We start from the raw sequence: 22,185 nt of genomic DNA on the forward strand, positions 1-22,185 counted from the left end.
TCGAGCCGCCCAGGTCTATGTGAACGCAGAGGTGGCATAAAGACCTCCTATACGTACTGCTCACGGTCAGAGGCTAAAGCCATTGACAGGCAGCACTGAAAAGATTGCAGCGCAGCTGCCCGTGCACCACCTGATCCCAACACCAACACCAATATTAAAAGCAGAAGGGAAAACACGGGTTTAGCTGTGCGCTTTTGTGATCTACATGGTTTTATTTTCTTCGTGCTGGTTTCTTATGAATTGGCGATGATCTGGATAGAACAGGTTAGGGAGAGGCGGGAGGTGGATTCTCCCTGTGACCCACCATTCGTCGTGCTTGTCAGGGTACCGCGGAGATTTAAGGTTCTTTTCATGACAAAAAAATGAATGATTTTTATATTCTCAGAGGTGAAATCAAACCAATCCCATTAATTTCAATTAAAATGTTACCTGTCTCAAGCTATCTCTTTTTTTTTTTTTTTTTTTTCGTCCTCAAAGACTGTTTAGGGATGGGAAAAATGAAATATTAATGCATTCTATAAATAATATGTGCGAGGTCTGTGGGGACACAGAACCCCCACATCATTAGTTAAATTGATCTTCCTCTTAGATTTTGCAGGAAATCAGGCGGTTGTGTGGCTTAGATTTCAGGAAAAGCAGTCAGACCTGGGCCTGAAAGGCTGCACATTAGCTGTGGAGCTGAGGTTCCTCCTTCTACTCATTAGTTATGGCCACTCTGTGCACTGTGTCACGGCAGAAGAAGAGGGAAAAGACCTCTGAGATCCCCCAGCCCAACCCCAGGCATTCCCCCCATGCCCACCGCTCACGTCCTTCAGTGCCACATCCCTGCAGGTCTGGACATCTCCAGGGATGGGGAATCTCCCACCTCCTGGGCAGCTGTGCCAACACCTGACTGCTCTTTCCGAGAAGAAATTTCTCTTGATATCCAACTTTACTTCAGCAGGACCTTCAGATCTCTCCCAGAAATCAAGTCTCTTCATCCTTCCCCCAAATGCTGTTAAATCCAGCAATCTACTTTCCTTTCCTCCCTTTTCTCCCTTCCTCCCTTCGTTCCATTCCTTCCTTTCCTTCCTTTCTTTCTTCTTTCCTTCATTCCTTTCCTTCTTTCCTTCTTTTTTTTTCCCCTTTCTTTTCCTATTGTGATAACATAAAGTCACTGCATGAACAACCAGTGGTGTTTATTAATAGAGATCTCCAATTTTGGAGCCTTTGGTAAACTGAGAACGTACTGAGAAAGGATCTTATCACTCAAATCGTAGGAAATCCATTTCCAAGTTTTCTGTTTTTCATCAAATTAAAATTAGTTTCATGGGAATATCAGAAGGTTTTTATAATTAGATAATGGAAATTTGCCTAGGTTATCTTCCACTTATTTGGATGTAACATAAATAACAAGAATGTCACATCATGCCAGTATTTACTCATCTAACTCAGCACAAGCCTTGGGTTAAGTAAAAAAAGATTCAAAAACATTTCAGTGCTCGTTGCTTGGAGACAACTTTTAACCAGCAGAAGGGCTGCACTCTGGTCTGTGTTTGCACAGCACAAAATCCAAAAAGCGTGAATACTTGCTGAGCTCTGTTAAAGATGTTGCTAAGGTAAAATGCTCGCAGTGGTTTGTAGAGCATTTAGCCAAAAGGGAGTGATGTCGCTTCTCCAGGCAGCACGTAACTGCACAGCTGACAACTTGACTGTGAAAGGGAATGCAGGTATGGAGGTAAGGAACCAAAACACTGCTTTCAAGCAATTTTGTTTTTCATCTGTGTGTCTCTGTGCCACCCAAGCACCCTGGCTGCCTCCTGCCCACCTCACTACAGTGGATGTCCATTGCATGTGAAGTGCTACATCCACTTATTGTTATTTTTTGATAGGACAAGGGGGAATGGTCTTAAACTGAGACAGTGGAGGTTTAGGTTGGATCTGAGGAGGAAGTTTTTCCCCCAGAGGGTGGTGAGGCACTGGCACAGGTTGCCCAAGGAGGCTGTGGATGCCCCATCCCTGCAGGCATTCAAGGCCAGGCTGGATGTGGCTCTGGGCAGCCTGGGCTGCTGGTTGGTGACCTGCACACAGCAGGGGGTTGGAGCTGGATGAGCACTGCGGTCCTTTTCAACCCAGGCCTATGGTTCAACTTACAATTCTATGATTCTATGATTATTTTTAATCAGTGCCACAGTTAAAGTAGGAATGGTGCTTTTAAATTATTATTATTATTATTATTTCCTTATTTTTCTTTTACCCCTAGGTAACCGAGCCAGGCAACAATCACTGTGGGTCTTCTGGCTCCATGTCCAGTGCTATCCCAGCAGGCACATCTTTTGATGGGTCTGAAATTCCTGTCTCCATTTCCCTGCAGAACAGTGTCTTTAATAACCTCTTCATTTGAATATAAATGGAGTCTAATCCATGCTGGAGTTAATATCATCTGGAGCAGGATGGCAGGAGCCTCCCAGCCTCCATCAATAGCTCTGGAGATCAGGGCAAGGGGATTACCCCAGCTATGTTATTGGAATTCAGATGTTTATTAAACAGGGCAAAGATGAAGGAACCTTGGGTGAACCTCCAACCAAGCCATAATTATTGTCACAAGGTAGACTGAGAAGGGAGAAGCTGAGAGTTTTGTGGCCACTTCGGTCTAAGGAAACATATTTGGCCCTGTGCTCTTCTTTCCACAGAATAAACTGCAGTTCAGGCAGTCACAGGAGCAGCCCATGGGCTGCCGGCAGTACTAAGGCATAGTAAGGACGGAGTGTGACATTGTATCCCTTCTGGACATCTACAAGTAATCTCACAACTGGCACAAATATTTTCCTCCCCAATAACTACAAAGTATCCTTCACAGCAATCCCATTTCTCTGTTCGGTGAAGTTGAGGATCACTACCAAACCGATTCCCAGCTGGGTGCAATACCAGGAGGCTGTTTGCCCATGTTGCTCTCAGACGTTCATCCTCAGATGGCATTTTTCTGTGCAGGTGGAACAGGTTAATTGCCTGAAGAATAGAAAATTCTCCAGCAACCTCCTACAGGAGTGATGTGGGATGACTTTGCTCTTGAGGAATGGCCAGAAGTCATGGGAGAACCTTGCAGGTCTCAACTAAGCGACTCAGCACAGTGAGTGTGTTTGCAGGAAGTCTGCATTTGTGACTGCAAAGACATTAAAATGAAGTAAGCCCTGGAGAAAAGCATGTCCTGCATCATCATTTTCATTCATAATCTGAAGGAAACGTTTATATAGAATCATAGAATTCATATTAGAATCATAGAATGGCCAGGGTTAAAAAGGACCACAATGCTCATCCAGTTCCAACCCCCTGCTATGTGCAGGGTCACCAACCACCAGACCAGGCTGCCCAGAGCCACAGCTTCAGTTGCCAGACTTCAGTTCCTACTCACCACCTGCCTATTCAGACTGGAGAGGTTCAGGATCACTCTCATAGGTTTTGCATACCAGGGGCTGCCTTTTCTTATCTCTCTATAGGCTGCCATGCACTCATATATTAACACCTTCCATTCAGAAATGCACTATCTGAAACTCATGATCTCACTGCACACTGTGGCTCCTTGACAAGATAGCACAGACACAGAGAATGGACTCACAAACTTACTGATGAGCATTGCTGTGCTGTTAGAAGCAGCCAGGGTACAGCCTTCTCATTTCTCCCTTTGCAAAGCTCAAGAGTTGATACTTCCTATATCCTTGCCCCTTTCCCCCTATGCTCTATTTATTCTTTTTTTTTTTTTTCACCCTTGCCATAAATTCTGTGCATCCACCCCCAGGACACAGGATCAGTAAGAGCAGTTTGAAATGAGTGCCTAGAGGAGGAATTTCCCATCCCACACCAGTGCTGTGCTCCTGATGCTCCCCAACCACACACCCAGCACCAGAGCAGAGCAGAAAGCGGGTGGCAGTCACAGAATTGTGCCTGACATCTAATTATGCCCTGGTCCTTGGCAACAGCTTGAAAAGAACTGACCTCTTGCCAATCATCCTGGAAAACTGCTGCTCTTCTCCTTGATGCCTTCGGAGGCTTCTGTAGCACTACACTCCCTTTACATGCTTTCAGTGCCAGGTACACGGTAGATCTGTGGCCATCTTGGAGAAAAGCCCCTTTTGGGCCTTGGGAACGTGCATATGTTCCACTTGTATGCCTGTTTTATGGCTTACCAAGTGTTCTCCAGGAGAGAACAAGGAGAAAGGGAGAATGGTTTGCAGCAACTGCAGAAGGTAGCATTTCAAGCCTTACAACACAGCTATCATCTCTCAAGCAAATACAATTACCTGCTTCCTAATTAGGACAAGTTTGGCTGAGACTATATGAGTCACTGGGAAGTTATATTTTAGCATTTATCCCAGAATAGCTCTATCATTTCATCAGCATTTCCCCTGCAGGATAAACCTTCAATCTACGTGGAAGGTCACACAACTGCTGCTGCTGGGGAAGGCATGAAGGAGGAGGGCAAAGGGTGGAGGCTTCCTTGGGGCCACCAAAGCACCCTGCAAATAACCATGTAAAAGGGGAATGCATGTAGAACAAAGAACTATACGAGGTGTAACAACCTCATTACCCAAAGAAAAAGATGTTTGCAACTTTATCTGGAGTTTTAGCAGCGAGGCCAGAAGTTTAGATAGTCAAATTTTCACCAACAACATTAACCCATTCATCATGTCGGCCTAACATTTTAACACATTAAAGAAAACAAGGAAGCAAAGCAAGAAAATCAAGGTTTTGAGGTGATCAAAACCATGTTATTAGGAAAATACTGTGGGTTGAGAGTAAATTTTATTACCATCAGACTTTAACACAACTTCTAAGTCCAGGATTTTTGCACACACTAGAAGGCCAGGGTTGCAATTAGCACTTCCTAAACATGAGCATAACGACATGAGATGTGCTGGTTTAGCTGTGAGAAGCCCATTTACCCACTAGGCCTGTAGCTGTGCTGTGTATGTTTGAGTTTGAGATGATTGTTCTTGATCTGCTAATCTAATGCATGCTGCCAGTGCTCCATTATGAAATGAGACAGAACTGACAGTCCTGCAACAGCGCTGCTGTTGTATCCATCATCCAAGCAGAGGGGTAGGATCTGCTCAGTGATGTGATTGGCTAGGAATGCCTAGGAGAGCAAACTAGCAGGTGCCTTAATTAAGGGCAAAAAGTTAATTAGAGGCCAAACCCACCTGTGGAAATGGAGGAAGAGAGATGGATGTTTGAGGTTGTGATTGTGCTGTATACAAGGTAAGGATGTTGTTACTTTTATTTCTTTTCCATTCCTTTTTCTGATTTGTGAGGAAAATACATGATTTTTTTTGCAGGAAAATTTTATATATATATATATATGTATGTATGTATATATATGCTTTTCTCTCTTAAAATCTGAGTCTTAATTTGTGGCTTTAAGTTAAGGGAGACAATGTTGAGGTCAGCTTTTTGTTTCCTCGGGGATCAAAAGAATTCTTACGTTGTGTGCTGGTTTTTGAGTCTGTTTAAGTGGACTCATGTTTTCTGTTGAAGTTATTTTAAGCACTTCATAACATGTTGGGGAAAACCCAGTAAAAACTCTTTTGGATCCTCCCTTTTCTTGTATTTTTCTTATATTTATAATCAAGGCATGATGAAGTCATAATTTTCTCTATATAGTCTTAAAGTTGCTTTGGTTAGCTTTTCTGCTAGAAGTCAAAGTTATTCCTTTGTGTGCTCTGAAAGAAAATCTAGAATAGTTTCCTGACTGGAGAGAGGGAGAAACTCACTGAGGAGCTGGTGGAGGGGAAAGCAACAGGGACTGTGTGAACACCTCTAGAGAAACTCCTTGCTAGGCTCAGCTTGGTTCTTTTGCTTTGAGTCAAAGCCATTCCCCATTAAAACCTTAAACTGAGGTTTAAAAAAAAACCAACCCTCTGAAGACACGCAGCTGATACAGGAATAAGGTTTGTGTGAACCCCTGGCTATTGCAACAGTGCCAACTGCTGTGTGGATGAGTGTCTTTGTGATTTTTGGCTGCTGAGGTTGTGGGAGCTCTTGCCACCAAATGGCGTCTGACTGTGGGCGCTGTGTTTTCCATCACCTCCCCAAAGCTTCCCATGAATTAGATGTTCTAAGAAGGGCTGCACTGAGGAGAGCTCGTGTTTTTCATGGGTGCTGCTATGTGTTTTTTGAAGACAGAGTTTTTCCTTCCGCTCATTTCATCTTGTAAGAATTGTTTGTGAATGGTGAGCTTGACCTGGAAAAGGGTAATGAGGGTTATGAAAAGTTTGTTTTAGCTCATGTATTTGGTTTGATGAAAAAATGAAAGGCTGGTGTGAATTTCCCTTATGTGGCTGGCAGAGAGGGAAACAAAGTCAAAAATTATACAAAGAGTAGAGGAGAAGCATGTATTATTTAGTGGCTGTTGAAGATCATTGCTGTGTTACTCTGCAGAGCATATTTTATCACTCTGGAGCTATAGAGGAAGAGACAGTTTAAGAAATGAAACTCACGAAGAAAAGGAAATAGCACATAGCACGTATCAGAAAAATTGACACAACACATCTGAGCCATTCCTATTTCTGTTTCTGATCTGTCATTCACCAGCTGAAGAAAACAGCTAAAGGTACTGAAAATTAGGCACCATTTGGATAGTTGTAATTGTCAATAAATAAATGTGTTGTAATTAAAATGTGTCACGCCGTTTTGAGGTTATTATACTAAACGAGCATGAAAATATCTGAATGCTGAAGTCAGTAATAATTAAGAGTTTCTCAACTCTTAAATTTAAGTGCTTGATAATTATCTGCATACTAAACCTCAATTCATTTATTTTTTTCCTATGGTTGTTGAATGTTTTTCTGTGCTGCCCACGTTCCTGGACTACTCAGTTTTGTCTTGTTTTCACCATACACAATTTGCTCCAAGCATTGCTGTGTTCTTTTAAGCAAGTCCAAGATGCTGTGTGCCGTGTTCACTGAGCAGAGAGGTCGTGAAGTCCTAAAGCCTTCATCAGATATGTCTGGGCTGGGACCTCTGCCTCTTGGCCTGAGTTGGGTTGAGGAGGCCAGCTCTAGGAGGGGCAGCTATGCATCACCTGGGCTGTTTCCATATACCACAAGAACTCTTGGCTGCAAGAATACAATTTTCATACTTGGTAATGGAAGGTCTTAGAGATATACATATGTGTATATGCATGTTGTCAACTCAGAAATTGTTTACCTTCATTTTTGTGGCTTGGCAATTCATCCTCTTATGTTTGAAGATGAATGAATGAATTTGGTTATGATCGTTTCTGAAGAGGTTAGGTCTCTGTGGGTAGATTCCCTGTTTCTGCCCTCTCTGCTGATAGCCAGGGGAAACATAGCAGCTTAAGACCTAGACTTGCTGTAAGAGTACTGAAGTTCCTAGCTCACACAATTATCAGCAGGCAAATAACTTCTAGGTACTTCTATCCTTGGCTATAATTTAAATTTCTGGCCTTTCTCACTTCTAGCTGCAATCCAGAACCCACACCCAGTGCTAAAAGGACAGAAGGATCTTCATTAGGGTTGGTGCTGTAACTAGAGATAATAAACTATGTAGGGGTAAATCCTCAAGTGATAAGGATGAGTCTTAGATGATGAAAGATAGAACGTGAGGAAATGCCTTCATTTTGCAGCATGGGAGATTTAGATTGGATTTCTTTATAGAAAAGGTGGCACTGGAACGGGCTGCTTGGGAATGTGGTGGAGTCCCCATTCTCAGAGATACTGAAAAGATGTGTGAACGCAGTGCTTAAGGACATGATGTAACGGTGGGAATTTGTAAGTCAGGATGATGGATGCACTCGATGGTCTTAAGGGTCTTTTCTACGATAAATGATTCTATTCCACGATTCTAAGTCGAAGACCTTTTAGTTCAGAGCCACTGTTTCTGTGTTACTCTCTGAATGACGGTGAACAAAGGAGCCAAAGGACAAACAACAGGAGTTCTGCATGAAGCAGGGTGGCTTATTGCTCTGAGGTGGGCAGCTCTGATCTCTGCTCCCAGCCTCAGGTTGTGCTTTTCAAGTTTTCTCCTAAAAGCCTCCTTTGCCTAACAATGAGGAGACCAATGCAATCAGTAAAAGGGGTTTCCAAAAATACTCATCCATTTGCATTTTGAATGGGGTCACCAGACTGGCTCAGCACAAATTGACTTGAAAATAAAGGCACTTGCTAAAAATGCTTTCTGTGCTTGCTACAGAGAAGCAGAGCAAAGGGGTTGCAGAGGCTTTGAGGTCAATGGCAGGGCTGCACGTTGCTGGTGCAGGACCATGTGAATTCGTGAGCAGCAAGAGCATCCTGAGAAATGCATTGAAGCCTCTGCAGTGTTGGAGTAGATAAACTCAGCAACAGAATCTTAAGCAAGACCTCAGTTCAATGCGAAAGAACAGGATTTGGAAAGTAGTCCTTAACAAAAAACGTTTATGAAACCACTTCTCTGCAGACATACCTTTTCTCACGTGCTCTCCCCTATGCTTTGCAAAACGTCTTGGTGAGCTTCACCCATCCTGGTTTTGGGTGGGCTCCTGGAGGGGACCCAGGAGGCAGTGGATTCCAGTCCCAGACCCACGCTGAGGTTAGGGTTAGGGTAACTGCATCCAACTGTGCCACTCTGCGTGCTGTCACTGCATCTTGCAAACCGATGTGGGCAGGGGTATTTGGGTGTGTATAAATACAGAAATGGATGTGGAACAAAATCAGGGGAAGGGGCAAGGTAGTATGATAATGCTGTTTGAGAAGTCAGCTCTACGTGTGGAATTGAACAATCTTGGTGTCTAGTCCCAGAGTTGCTGGGGATAGAAACAATCCAGTGGTATCAGTGTACAGATAAACCTCAGCATAAGCAGGTGGCTGTGACTGCTGCACAGCACAGCCCTCGCCTCAGCTTTCTGCTGTCTGTACTAAAACTCTTGGGTAAAGACTGTCAGCATTTGAAGTTGTCTGAGGAATGAACTAGCTTTATTTCCCCACCTATCGATCATTTCAGATGAATTGTGCTTTTCAAATCAAATTCTGTATTGGGCTATGCTTTTGGTGACTTGTTGGGCTGTTTGGTGACTTCTTAGCTCCAGCTCAGGGTGGTTTAATCCTCATAATCCACAGAAAGTAATGTTGAGGTGCAGTGCCTCCAGTGCGGATTTGGGTGGTTGGTGATGAGATGTGAATCCAGCTGCTCACTGACCCCACTTCCAAAGCCAGTGGGGATGGGGAAGAAGAAGGTGAAGGTGGAGGGCTCTGCTTCCTACAGTTCCAGGCAGGTCTCTGTGAAAGCCTCTGCTCTGTCCCTTCCTCTCCCCAATGACACTGAAAGTCACACCACAAGCAGTGCAGACCCTGTATGCAGAAGAGACAAGGGAATGTAAATGCCTCATTTCTGGCACTTGAGGACAACCTTTTTGGCCAAACAATGTTAACTTTGGCATTTTCTTTTTTTGAATTTATTTTATTTTTTTAGCCAGAAACAATCTATTAAAATTATTAAGGAAAGAAGAAAAAGGTTTTGTTTCTTTCTGCTTGAATCCAGCTTTGTAGCTGGAACACATTTTTAAGAATTTTGCAGCTATGAGGACTGGTGACTCTTCTCACTTAGCTGAAGGAAAGTTCTGACTCATTTAATCACTAGTTCCTTCAAATTTCTAGTTGAGAAAGTAGATGCTTTAAGGAAATATCTCTGGCTGCTGTCAGGTTTGCTGTAACTCTATGAAAATTGCAACCATTTAAAATATTTGCAAATAGTTTTCTTGCCAGTTTTTTTTTTTTTCCCCCCCAGTTCTGCTTGCAGGCAGCAGTAAGGGAGCTTTGAGGTGTTCTTATTCTTTGCTCAAATCTTCCTGAGCCCCTTGGTGCCTGCAAACACCATTGATGTACTTCAGCAATAAGGGGAAAAAGTCACACGGAACAGTGGCTGAAGCACTGATTAGATTATGGTTAGTTTGATGTCATTTCTGATTGACTGGTGAAAACATGACTGTTCCTATATGCAGGCAATCTATTTAATGCTCAAAATATTTATCACATTGCCCAAAAATCTCAGCTTTTTTTTTTTTCCTCACCATGGAGCCCTTTCCTGTTGAATGAGTGTTTGTGCATGGGTTGTGAGCTGGGATATTGGTGGGAACAAGGAGGAGAAGAAGGAACAGGGGGTGATTAAACATGCACAGTCCTCCCAGATATGCTTAAATAAAGGGATACATAATAGCTAATGTGGCATTGGAGCAGTTGTTACAAGTAATTTTTTGTGTTTTCCTCTTGCGCTTGCCTCCTGCATCCATCACATTGCCACTTGGATACAAGGGAAAGGGAATAGTGGACAATCACCAGTTTCCACCATCCCTGCACCTGTACTGACCTCAGCTTAGGAAAACCACTGTGGTGTACCAAGTGTGAGGCTTTGGTGGTGGCTTACAATGGGCCGGACTGAGGCTAAGCACAAACTTGGCCAGCCGTCCCTCTGGAATTGAGATTCAGCATCTGGGGAAGAAGGGTTGGAAAGTGTCTTTTAGTGCTTCATTGAAGAAGTGTTGGTGTAAAAATGAAGGGCAGGTTTCTTGTTGAGTGTGGTTGGTGGGTTGGAGTATGGGTGTTTCTGTTTGTGAGTGAATTCAGTAAAACAAAGCACAGCTGGAGTCAAATGAGCGATGCTGTAAAAATAAGGGATTTGGGCTAGCTCTTTATTTCTGTTCATAAAGAGAAACCTATAGCAAGTCAGGAGATGTGTAGTATCTTCCCCTCAAAGAATCAAGGATGCTGAACACACGTGGAAGATGGGAAGTATATCTTCCCTTTCCAACTACTTCACCAACCACAGAGATTTTAAATTAAAAACGGAAAGAACCCTTGAATTAGACAGATTAGAGAATGTAAATTTGTGGCATGAGAAAAGGGGATCATAAAAAAGCATCCTGATTGTTTGAAGGGGGAAGGATGGCTCACTGAATTAATATTTCTTCTGAATAAGAATGTTACTGCATTTTATTACTTCTTGAAACAGGAGCATTACCAGTGTTGGGTGTTGTCCACTGTCTGGGCCAGTGATGCCTTGGTAGGTTTATGGCAGTGTTGTCTGTCCGTCCTTGTCCACATATCTTGCTCAGTAGTGCTCTTTGGGGCCAGGTAGGCAGCTCTCTGTGTTAACGGGGACGTAGACCCAGGAACGTGGTCTGGAAGTCACTTTTCCACCTGTTTCCATCTGTTCCACCTCCCCTTTCTCCCTGGAGATTTACAGTATTAAATTTTCTGTTTTGTCTAAAGGCTCTGAACAAAGGGAGATTTGTAGAAGATTTGTATGAGGAAAGGTCTCATATTTGGACTATATTTCAGAGACGAAAATAAAATGCTGCACCTAGTATGGATAAACCGCCTTGGGAGTTGTCCTGAGTGCTGGGGCATATTTCTTTCTTGATCTTTCAGGAGGTGAAGGGTGAGGCTAGAGCTATATGAGAACAATTTGTTTGCTCTTAATAGAGGCAGAGGCAGATGAAGGCAGCAAGCATGGCATCCATCCCTCAGCCCACTGCTCCTCTCCACTTCCTGTCCTGCTTTGCTCCAATCTTTCCCACTGCAGGATGCCCCATGTTTTCTGTGCTCGCCTCATTACATCACTGGAGCTTCCTTCAGAGCAACTGCACTGGTGTTGTTCAATGATAGATACATTATGAACACAAATCCTTCATGATTACATGCTCTTCACTTGCAGATACATAGAAAGAACGGGATAAATTAATTAGACTGGACAAACAGCCTTTAAAATGCTTGTTACTGAAAGCAATTAACTCGTATCATTGTTCTGCCTCGTAATTCTTCTTTATCCATGCATCCTATGAAAGGTTGAACAACTGTCTCAGTTGATACTGACTTATTTTTCTCTCTTTTTCTTTTTTTTTTTAAAGTGTACATCACAATAAAGAGGAATCTCATGAGTGAAGGAGAGAGTCTTTCCATATTTCTCTTGGGGATTATACAGGAAGGCTCTGTTGTCCCCCATCCCCCCCCCCCGTTTCCCCCCCCCCCCCGCCCCAAAAAAAAAAGGCAATGTTATTTTAGCTACTGTCTCTGTACCTCACTCTTTACCATGAGCTATATTTAAAGGTTGGCATGGCAGCATGGCTGGCTCACCTTTTCTTGCTCAATGCAGAGGCTCCTTCTTGGCAGAAGCTGCTGGGGAGCAGGGATGCTTTGGTTAGCTGGGGAGACTGAGGTTTCTCCCCATTCTGCCTGCAGCCATTACACTGCACAACCTCCCCTATTTCTCTGATATGCTTGCAGGAGAAGAAGCAGTGCAGGTTTTGAAGGCTTGCAGACAGGCAGTAGGAGTCATGCTATTGAAGGATATATGCCAAAGCATCTCTCTGTGAGCACAGGTCCTGGAGGGGAGCTGTGGTGTCACACATGAGCAGCGCTGGGCAGGAGCTGGGGTAATGGGCTGAAGGAGGTGGCTTCCCACTGTGTCACTACTAGTTTTCTCCAAACCAGGCAAAAGTATTTGAATACTGGGGAAGAGGGAGAAAAAATCATGTTAATTGATTAGCATTCACTAGCTGTAATATTATCCTTTAGAATCGCCACCTAGAAATACAGTAGCTTTGGCCCAATGCCATGATAAGTATGGCTGCTGTCTTTCATGTGCCTCTGCATCCATTTGGAGTTCTGACACTGATGATCAGCTTTTAAACGTTTAATTGCTGACGATGTTTTACTGAAGGAGTTTTATAGCCTTACTTAGCCAGCTAATATCACACAGCAGTCACAATTGATCACAATGATTTAAGAATATTTTTTCTTTTTTTTTTTATTTAAAATTTGGACTGCTGTTTTTTGTGTTATGTACGACTCATCTGTAATGAAAGGGCTTAGTAGGAGCAGAACCGTCAGCACCATACAAGCATCCATATCAGTAATCAAATATGCTCTGCATTTTGCCAAGTATCCTGGGCTGTTGCATCTGCCATCGCCACCTGTGATAATTTTCCTCCCTTTTTGCTCTAAATAATCAATTATAAGATTCTGGTTTTCCATCCACATGTGCTCCTTTATTCTAGCCAGTTCAGGTGAGGGATTCTGGTGATGCCAGTGAGGGTGTGTGGGTCGTTCTGTGGAGGGCAGGCCTTGAGCCCAGCGGTGGGCAGTGTGCTTTCCACCAACTGAATGTGTCTGGCTGCTCTCCATCACATGCACTGTCAACTACAAACCACCTTATATTTATGGATGAGAAGTCATCAGGTGACTGCAAGTGACATTTCTTACTGAAGGACCAGGTGTGGCGAGTGCAGCTATAGCATTGTTACCAGCGGTGATGGGTAAGGCTGAGCTGCCTGTCCCAAAGTTTTGAGGCTGGCAAATGGGAAAAGCCAATGGAAAGCTCGGATTTGGTAGCAGCTGATTTGGAATCCCTGAAAAGGAATCATAAAATCATAGTATTGCTTAGGTTGGAAAAGACCTTAAAGATAATCAAATCCAACTCTAACAACCCTCCACTAAATCATGTCCCAGAGCACAGCATCCAAATGGTTTTTAAGCACGTTCAAGGATGGTGACTCAACCACCTCCCTGGGGAGCCTGTTCCAGTGCTTAACAATGCTTTCTGTGAAGAATTCTTTCCTGATATCCAACCTAAACTTACCCAGGCAGAACTTGAGGATGTATCCCCTCATCTAGTCACAAGTGAGAATGAACAGAGAAGGTCACAATGCAAGTTTCCTTACATCTGTTTTAGAACATAAATTACATTGCTTTTTTCTGAAAGTAGATCTGTTATTCTTATTATCTTAAGAAAACTCTGAGTAACAAGTTGTCATGCCTATGTGATATGCCTGCATAACCTGGGCTGACAGCCGCTGCCACAAAGCAGGTCCCTCCTCAATGCATCCCTTCAGGTTTCTAAGACATGAGGCAGGGAGGCAGCAGAGGGTTTTCCCAGAGCCCCCGTGGTGTGTTTGTGCTGGCACTGATGTGGGGAGATGTTAAAGCACCCTTTCTCCCCAGGAGAAAAGAGAAAATCTCAACATTGGGGGGCTTCTGAAGGCGAGAGCGGAGCAGAAAGGGCAGGGATGGGAGCAGAGCAGACACTTGCACTCCTGGGGTTTGGCACAGCCTGATCATAGACCTCTCTTACATGAATATTTTAAAAATAGTCTTCCCTTTTATATGCCATTAGTTAAGAGGCACTACTGGAAATGTGCTCGGAGATAAAAGGGCAGCTCCAGTCCAGCCTGCTTGTGTGGAGGCTTTTCTTCTTGGTTTGCGGGGAATTTACCCCTACTGCACTGTGGAAATTCAGTTTCCAAAATGCATTTTGCTCCTTTGCTGTCACACAGCTGTGGTGGCACTCTGGAAAAAAACGCTCTAAATAACAAAGGTAATATTTGCTGTGCCATTTAGGAGCTGCTGCATCTCAGCAATCTGAAGCTGAGCTTGACACCTGGGGGTGAGATGCTTTTCCCTGTGGGGTGGAGGAACCAGTTGCATCTGTGTTGCCTTATAGAACAAAAAGTACTTATTTAAATAGCTCTGATAGGTGGTTTTGTGTTGGTTTGTTTTTGACTGCTACCTGCTGAGAACTGGGGCAGCGTTCAGGAATCTGATGAAAAATAATCCATTTACTGCTTCACCACCTTTCTGTGGTGGTCTGCTTCAGTGATGCTGAGATGGCTCTTTACTATAAAAGGAATTTCAGCATTGTTCTTGGATCCCCAGGATTCCTAAAAGTGTCTGTGTGTTTGCCTCATGTTTAACATTAGTTGTGTAAAACCCAAGTGCTGGGGTAGATTCTTCTACATAGAAAACAGAAAACCCTGCAGGAATTTGTTCTAAAGAGTGCAAACCTTAAAAATAACAAGTTCAAAATACATCTTGGTTGAGCTTTCTAAGACGTGATGCATTCCCTAAACATGTCACATTTATTTTTGTAATGTTCTAAATAAAAACTGGAGTGAGAAAACAATCTATTTGCTGTAGTTGGGAGCACAGCCTCTGTAAATAGCAGAGGTCAGAACTGCTTGGGATCGCTCTGCTGCCTGCCTGACATGAATGGGTCTGCTCTTATGTGTATTCTGTAACTTATGCATAAGTATTCCTCTGTGCATCATAAATTCTTTTGACTGTGATATGCAAAAAAAAAAATATATATATTTTTAAACAAAATCTGTGTATGTTTATGGCTGTTGCATTTCCACACTGCTGTATCTCTATAAGTGCTTGAAGGTTAACTCTTTTTGCTTGGGATTGTTTGGACAAGTGCTTTGTTGGATTGAAACTCTGCCGTTTATTGAGGAGGATTTCTCAAGAAAAAGGTCAGTTCTGATAAATCTTCTCACTTATGAAGAAAGTTTGAGTTGTCCAAAGGTTTTTTTTTCCTCTTTTGTTTTAATGTAATTCTGGTTTCAAAACAACTTTATCCTAAAAATACTTAAAAACTGGGAAAAAATGAGGGAGGCAGTAATGCTGGAGAGAAAGAGCAAGAGCCTGCCAAGAGAAAAGTATTGTGACATCAGGAAACTATCAGAATGGCACAAGAAGCAGTACTACAGGAGCAGGGCACTGCTTCTGGGCACCTGTGCATCCTTTGCACTGAATTGCACTCAGTACAACAAAGTTAATTAAAATGTGTTTGAACAGCATGTACTCTTGGTCACTGATGATTTTTTTTTATTATTATTATTTTTTAAACAAAATTCTCGCTGTTAAGTTTCATGCTGTACATGCTGCTACTGAAGATTACATTTCACACAGGGGGTGCTAATAAGGTGCACTGAGATGATAAGAAATGAAACCCAGTAATCATAGAATCATAGAACGGCCTGAGTTGAAAAGGACAACTATGATAACTTAGTTCCAACCCCCCCTGCCATGGGCAAGGTCACCAACTGCTAGACCAGGCTGCCCAGAGCCACATCCAGCTTGGCCTTGAATGCATTCATGAACGGGGCAATGGTTTGCACATAGCACATTCAGTCTTAAGCAGATCTCACTCATCTTACAGGCAAATCCCAAGCACATCCTGTGCATCTCCCATGTGCTGGAATAGGCTGAGATGGACTTTGGTGCGAAACATCCCGTCTCAATTTGCAGGAGAGCAACACCATTTCAGGCATTTGAAGAGCTGGTGTTGTAGAAGCAGGGACCACGGTGGGCTCTGCTGCTGTGCTTTGCTTTTTCTGGGCTGACTGCATCTACATTTTTTTCCTTCCAGAGATGTTTTACATTCTGGCAAAGTTGGTGGTGTTTACAAAACAGAAGTGTTTGTTCTGAAATTCGTGTTTCTTTGTGCAAAGGGATTTGTAAGGTGGGTTGTTTTTTTGTTTGTTTGTTTTCTTGCATTACAGTGGTGTGGTTGAGGTTGGGTTTGAATGCTGACACTGCAGTAGGAGGAGTGGAAACGAAATGCTCTGAGAAGGGGAGGGATGGAAACAAGAGCATCCTTTCAGGCTCTCCTTTGTAGTTTCTATTTTTTTGCCCCGTTCTAAAAAATTAATTCTAATTTATGCACCTTTGGGGTCAGCCCATGATTGGCTGGGCTTTGCTGTGGGACTGATGGTGAGTGGAGATTATCCTGGTTGGTTCAGGGGATCGTGATGGGCACCTACCTCCGCTCCCTATGTGAAGGCAGGGACAGATGCTCTTTTCCCACTGAGTTCTTGTGGTTCTGTTTTAATTTCTCTACTCCACCGGGAGACATGCTCCAATATATGTATGACACAAGCCTCTTTGTGTTCTTAGATTAGAGCAATATCATAGAAACAAGAGGGGATCGATGCTTTCATGAGCAGGCACTGCATCTTACCGAGGTGCAAAGGTGAGGCCAAACAGTTTTAGCATAAACAGCTTTTTGCTCTCCTGAGATGCTGGGCATGGCTGTGAGGGAGGCAGTTATTGCATGTCTTGTGAAGACAGGCATTTTAAAAAGCAGCTTAGAAAATCCTGGGTGAAGGTGTGAAGGTGGGAGCAGAAGAGCATGAAGGTGCCTGCTTACACCCAGCCTGCCTGCCATGTTTGTAATTAATTAATTAATTGTAACTATTTAGTCTTTCTCACTTTTGATGTAGCCCAATCAAACCCAGGCCTGGCTTCATGCATTTGAGTTTCCATTGGAATAAATCCATGCCTTCTCAGAGACTCTAAACCTTTGCTGTTTCCAAGACATCCTTAGTGTCATTAGGAAATTTAATATTGATAGTGATTAGTCACAAGAAATCAGCCTCTGGTTGCTTCTGTATGCTGATTGGGAGACGTGAGAGTATCTCCTTTATAGAGCCTTTGGAGAGGCTGAGAGTTCATTTTACCCCTCTCCTGTATGCTTCCTAAGTATGCCAGATAGTCTTTCTGGACCCTTTGGGAGAGACTGGATGCAGCACAGGGCTGGAGCACCTCTCCTATGAAGAAAGGTTGAGGAAACTGAGCTTGTTCAGCTTGGAGAAGAGAAGGCTCCGGGAAGACTTCACTGTGGCCTTCCAATACTTAAAGACAGTGTAAAAACAGGAGGGGAAATGGCTGTTCACTAGGGTGGATGGTGATAGGACAAGGGGGAATGGTTTTAAACTGAGACAGGGGAGGTTGAGGTTGGATCTGAGGAGGAAGTTTTTCATCAGAGGGTGGTGAGGCACTGGCACAGGTTGCCCAAGGAGGCTGTGGATGCCCCATCCCTGCAGGCATTCAAGGCCAGGCTGGATGTGGCTCTGGGCAGCCTGGGCTGCTGGTTGGTGACCTGCACACAGCAGGGGGTTGGAACTGGATGAGCAATGTGCTCCTTTGCAACCCAGGCCATTTCATGATCATTTGGAATGTTCATAAATTTGTCATCTATGTTCAGTAGCAATGTACACCTGGAATATGAGTACTAACCCGGCATTGACTTTGTTCTGACAGTTAAATCACAGTTATTTAAGGCCTTCACTTCACCTCTTTTTCTCATTTTCTGTATATCTAACCTTAAAATGAGTCCGTGTGCTGCTGGCCCCAGAGCTAGGCATGGCACACTCATCGCTGCTGGTTAGCTTGGATGGCACATGTGATTTGAAAACATATGTCAATAGGTTTTTAAGTAAGCAGATTCTGTTGTGATTAATTAATCATACATTTTCTCGACTTCAAATGAGCTTTTTAATGAAAAGTATTCATTATTTTTTTTCAGCTGTTTGTTTTTATACATCTGCATACTGCTTAGTTTGAGCATATTAATTATAATAAATAAAAAATAAGGAAAGCAGCAGGTGTTCTCTTATGTATTCTACAAAGTATCTTATTCCTTAAATTTTACCAGATTATTTTATTCCTGCTGTTTCACGCCACGGGTTCCCCAACATAAATATTTTTTTATTTGCATGAGATGTATTTTTTGATGGTGATTTAAAGTCTGTCATGGTCTGTGGAGAGGAAAACATGCTTGCAATGTCTCTGTGCTGCTCCATGGCTGTTTTTACATGGACGTAAGAGTGAGATTTTTAAAAAGTGGATTACTCCATGATATTCTGGGTTCCCAGTTTCACTGGTGGATGTTGTGTTGGGGAATGGCTGTTTTCAGCAGGTGTGGTTTTCTGGAGGTGAAGGAGTGAGGAGGTTCCTTATGACAGTTTTCACAATGTTTCTAATTCTCTGTTCAGAGAAGAAAGGAATTATGTTTCAGGTTGGACGCTGGGAAAATTTTCACCTCCAAAAGAGTGGTCATGTGCTGGAATGGGCTGCCCAGGGAGTAGTGGGTCACTGACTCTGGAGGTATTCAAGAAACGTTTAGATATTGGACTGAGGGACATGGTGTAGTGGGAAATGGTGGTAGGTGGATGGTTGGACTGGGTGGTCTTGGAGGTCTATTCCAACCTTGGTGATTCTGTGATTCTGAGCTCCCCTCCAGGTCGAGATGCGTACTGCAGGAGCAGGACAGTGTTCTTGCTGCCTTCTCTACCACAAGAGGGGTGCTTTAAGGAGACTGATGAGTATTTGCGTTTTACACGTGTTTTTAGTTCTTTTTTAAGTTGGAAGTGTTTGCGCTTTTGAGTTTCTGAAAGCATGAGTGCAAAGATGAAGGCCAAGTTATTATTTACTATGGCTACTTCTAGGAAGTTTCTCTTGTTCCCTGTGACCCAGAGAATGAGGTGACGGGTGCAGTGAGGCTCAGAGAGCACAACATGAGGGGTCTCTGCTTCCTGCCCACCTATTCCAGGGGAGAGGGAGTCCCAGGTGCTGTTTGGGATGCGGCAGCAAAAATGCAACTGGACCAATTCAGCAATTCCTTCCAAGCCAGCAGGCATTGATCACAACCCAGGTAAAAGGAGAACGTGAGCTGAGGAAATCTTGGACTCAGCCCATGGCCAGGCTGGGAGGTCACCTGCACAAAGTCTTCCCCACACCCCTATTTTAATCCTGCATTGAAGAAGAAATTAAAAATCCACTGGCAAAAAACCAAAAACCTCCAGCCAACAGAGTTGAAAAGAAACTGTAGGCAACAACTTCAACTACATCCTAACTGAGCACTCTCCTTTTTTATTATTATTCCTGTTTTTTTTTTATTAAAAGCAAACTTGCATGCGAGTGACTGGCGTGGAAAGCTAAGAAGCGACTTGAAAGTTTTGGAGAATTATTTTTGTACGGTTCAAACGTGAAGCGAGGATTATAAGCAGTTTAAAAGCTTTCCCATTTCAGTGCTATCCATCAGAGGCCGCTCTGAATGCCCAGATGAATACGGAAGTGGACAAGGTTCTGGTTCCTTTCAGAGAGCTGCCTCGACCTTCTGGGTTTTTCCTCGGGCATTGATGTTTGGTGCATATGAAAGGATTTCTCCAGGGGCTTTTCCAAGGGTTTTGCGGGGAAGGAAAGCAGATTGGGCGAAGTCAGAATACTGACTTAAGTTCTTTCTGTATTTTTGGTGGTAGAGAACTGACTTCTGCATTATCTCACAAACACATAGGAAACATAAAAAGGGGAAATTATGCAGAAAAACATAAATTATGTAGATGCTGGAAAGCCTATGCAAAACATGATATGTGCACATAATAGCATATTTCCCTTGGGTCCAATTGCATCCTTTGGGTACCTTTTGAAGCATCTGAATATTCAGAAGAAAGCAAATTTATTGTAATTTACAAAATATCACAAAAAATAAGGTTGATAAAATGATGTATGTAGTTATGGAAGCTCACTGCTCAGTCATTTTCTCAAACTTGACCAAAGACTGAAATGCACCAAATTGGAGCGGCCACTAGCTAGAAGTTAGGGCTGATTTCCCCTTTCCACTTTGCAGCTTTCGGAGATGTTTTTGGCATCTTTGGTGTGCCAATGCTTGCAAGGAGAACCACAGAGATGCCGCATCGGGTAATAAAAGGCTCATGTGCCACTTCCTTTCAGTGGCTGAGATTTAGTTGGAGAAGAGAAGCCCCATGGCAGCACCTTGGAGTGGCTCTGAGTGGCCGTGATGGGGAGGTGTGTGTCAGAAGGTCTTATAATGATATCTCATCTCCCACCGAAACTCCTCCCAAGCCCCACGTGGCAAATTGACAGCTATTTCTTTGCATCAAGAAACAGGTAATCTGCAGATAATCAAAATGCCCCTGGACCAATTATAGCTGCCCTTAGTGATCTCTTCCCCCCTGAGATGAATATGTAAGCTTTTTGGTGACTTGTGATCAGTCATCAAAATCTAAATATATTCATCTGTCTTTGAAATGAGTTGGCTGCTTTGAACTCAAGAGTCAGGAGTTAAAGTAAAACAATCAGAGACTCTTGCAGAGCCACATTTTAACATTTTCCTGGAGTCAGGAGGTTATCGTCCTTCTTCTTCTGCAACTGCTCCCTCATCAAAGGCAGAGTCAAATGCCCTAACCACCTCTCTCTGGGCTCCCTTTCTGAGTCAAGAGGATTATCATCAGCCTCCTGACGCTGCCTCTGGGGAATACAGGCAGTTCTTTTGCAGTGCCTCTACTGGATGGAGACTTGAGTAATTACTTTCCGTGACTGGTATCTATATATAGATTACCATATTTCAGGTCAGCCATGTGTAGGTATTTGCTTTGGAGAGCAAACTCTTTTGAAGACTGAGCCATCACTAAACTGAAGAGTATTTCTGGTAAGAGCTTGAAGGTACGTTTACTTCCTAGAGGTGTTCTGGATCGGTTTATTTGAGCATTGCTGTCATGGTTCCCAAGTGCATCACAGAAGACAGCACCAAAATCTGCAGAGTTTTAACTGCTCATATGATTGTCCATCGTGTTCTGTTTGTAACAGCTAGCCTGATATTTTGGCACAAAAGATTGGATTGAGTCCCATATACTGGTGCTGGCAGAGAGGTTGAGATTCAGCACGTTGTTTTTCATAGAGCCAGCTTGATGGGAATTGGGCTTAATGCAATGATGTTTGGTGCTTTTGCTACAAACAAGAAGCTTGAAGTGCTTGATTAAGAATCAGGATTTTATCGTTCGTCCTCGTTCATGTTACATCTTGGGTGTCCTTTGGAGAAAACAAGCAGGGAATTTTTGGGCCTGAGATGATGAGAAATAATCTGTGTAAGCAAGTTTTGGATCAGGAAAGTGTCTCATGAAGTCAGTAAAGTTCTCAATTTATTATCCAAGCTGTTTTTCATAATATTCCTCCTTTAGGCAGCGAGGAGGTCTACATGATTTATTCCTTTGACACAACTTGCTGTAAGAGTGGAAGGATCTTATGTCCAGCATATTTGCAAGTTCTTGGGATTTGCCTTCCTTATGACTGTTCTTGCCTTCCTGTGTAATTCTGCATAGAGAGATTTGTCTCTGAGGACAGCCCCAGTCTGGGTGCAGATAAGGCCTTCGGTGTGCACAGTGCTGTGCTGGGGGTCCCATCCTGGTGGCACAGCCTCATGTGGCTGCATGGTGTCTGGGCAAAGATTCACATGTCTCTGCTGTCTGTGCTGTGCCATTGCATGCTTGGCCTCAGTTGGCTCTAGCTACCTTGTATTTGTGAATATGTATCTAAGCTTCCCCACGCTTGGAATCTGAATACATGAATGTCCTGCAAAGATCAGTTGTTGGTTCCTGATGTATTGTCAGCTGTCCTGCCAGCCTTTTTATCTTCTGATTAGCTTTGAAATTGCTGGAGCAGGTGAAGATTCGTTTGTTATCTTGGCTCTCAAAGGATTAGAAATCCAGTGATCGCCCAAATGTGCTGTGAGGCAAGTACCCATTTGTAAGATAGATGATGATTGCTTGTCGATGCCAAGAAAAAGAGCTTTGTCAAATCT

The 22,185-nt window shown here is 43.3% G+C and overlaps 1 long non-coding RNA gene across 1 annotated transcript in view; it reads left to right on the forward strand.

Moving 5' to 3' along the window:
* The first annotated feature begins 5,047 nt into the window (after positions 1–5,047).
* The window catches only part of LOC125693808 (uncharacterized), a 52,656-nt gene continuing 35,518 nt past the window's right edge, over positions 5,048–22,185 (forward strand). The window contains exon 1 of the long non-coding RNA XR_007377253.1: positions 5,048–5,235. This is a non-coding gene — a long non-coding RNA (uncharacterized LOC125693808). The remainder of the gene's footprint in view (positions 5,236–22,185) is intronic.

The sequence above is a fragment of the Lagopus muta genome, chromosome 5 (assembly GCF_023343835.1).
Source record: "Lagopus muta isolate bLagMut1 chromosome 5, bLagMut1 primary, whole genome shotgun sequence".
NCBI lineage: Eukaryota > Metazoa > Chordata > Aves > Galliformes > Phasianidae > Lagopus > Lagopus muta.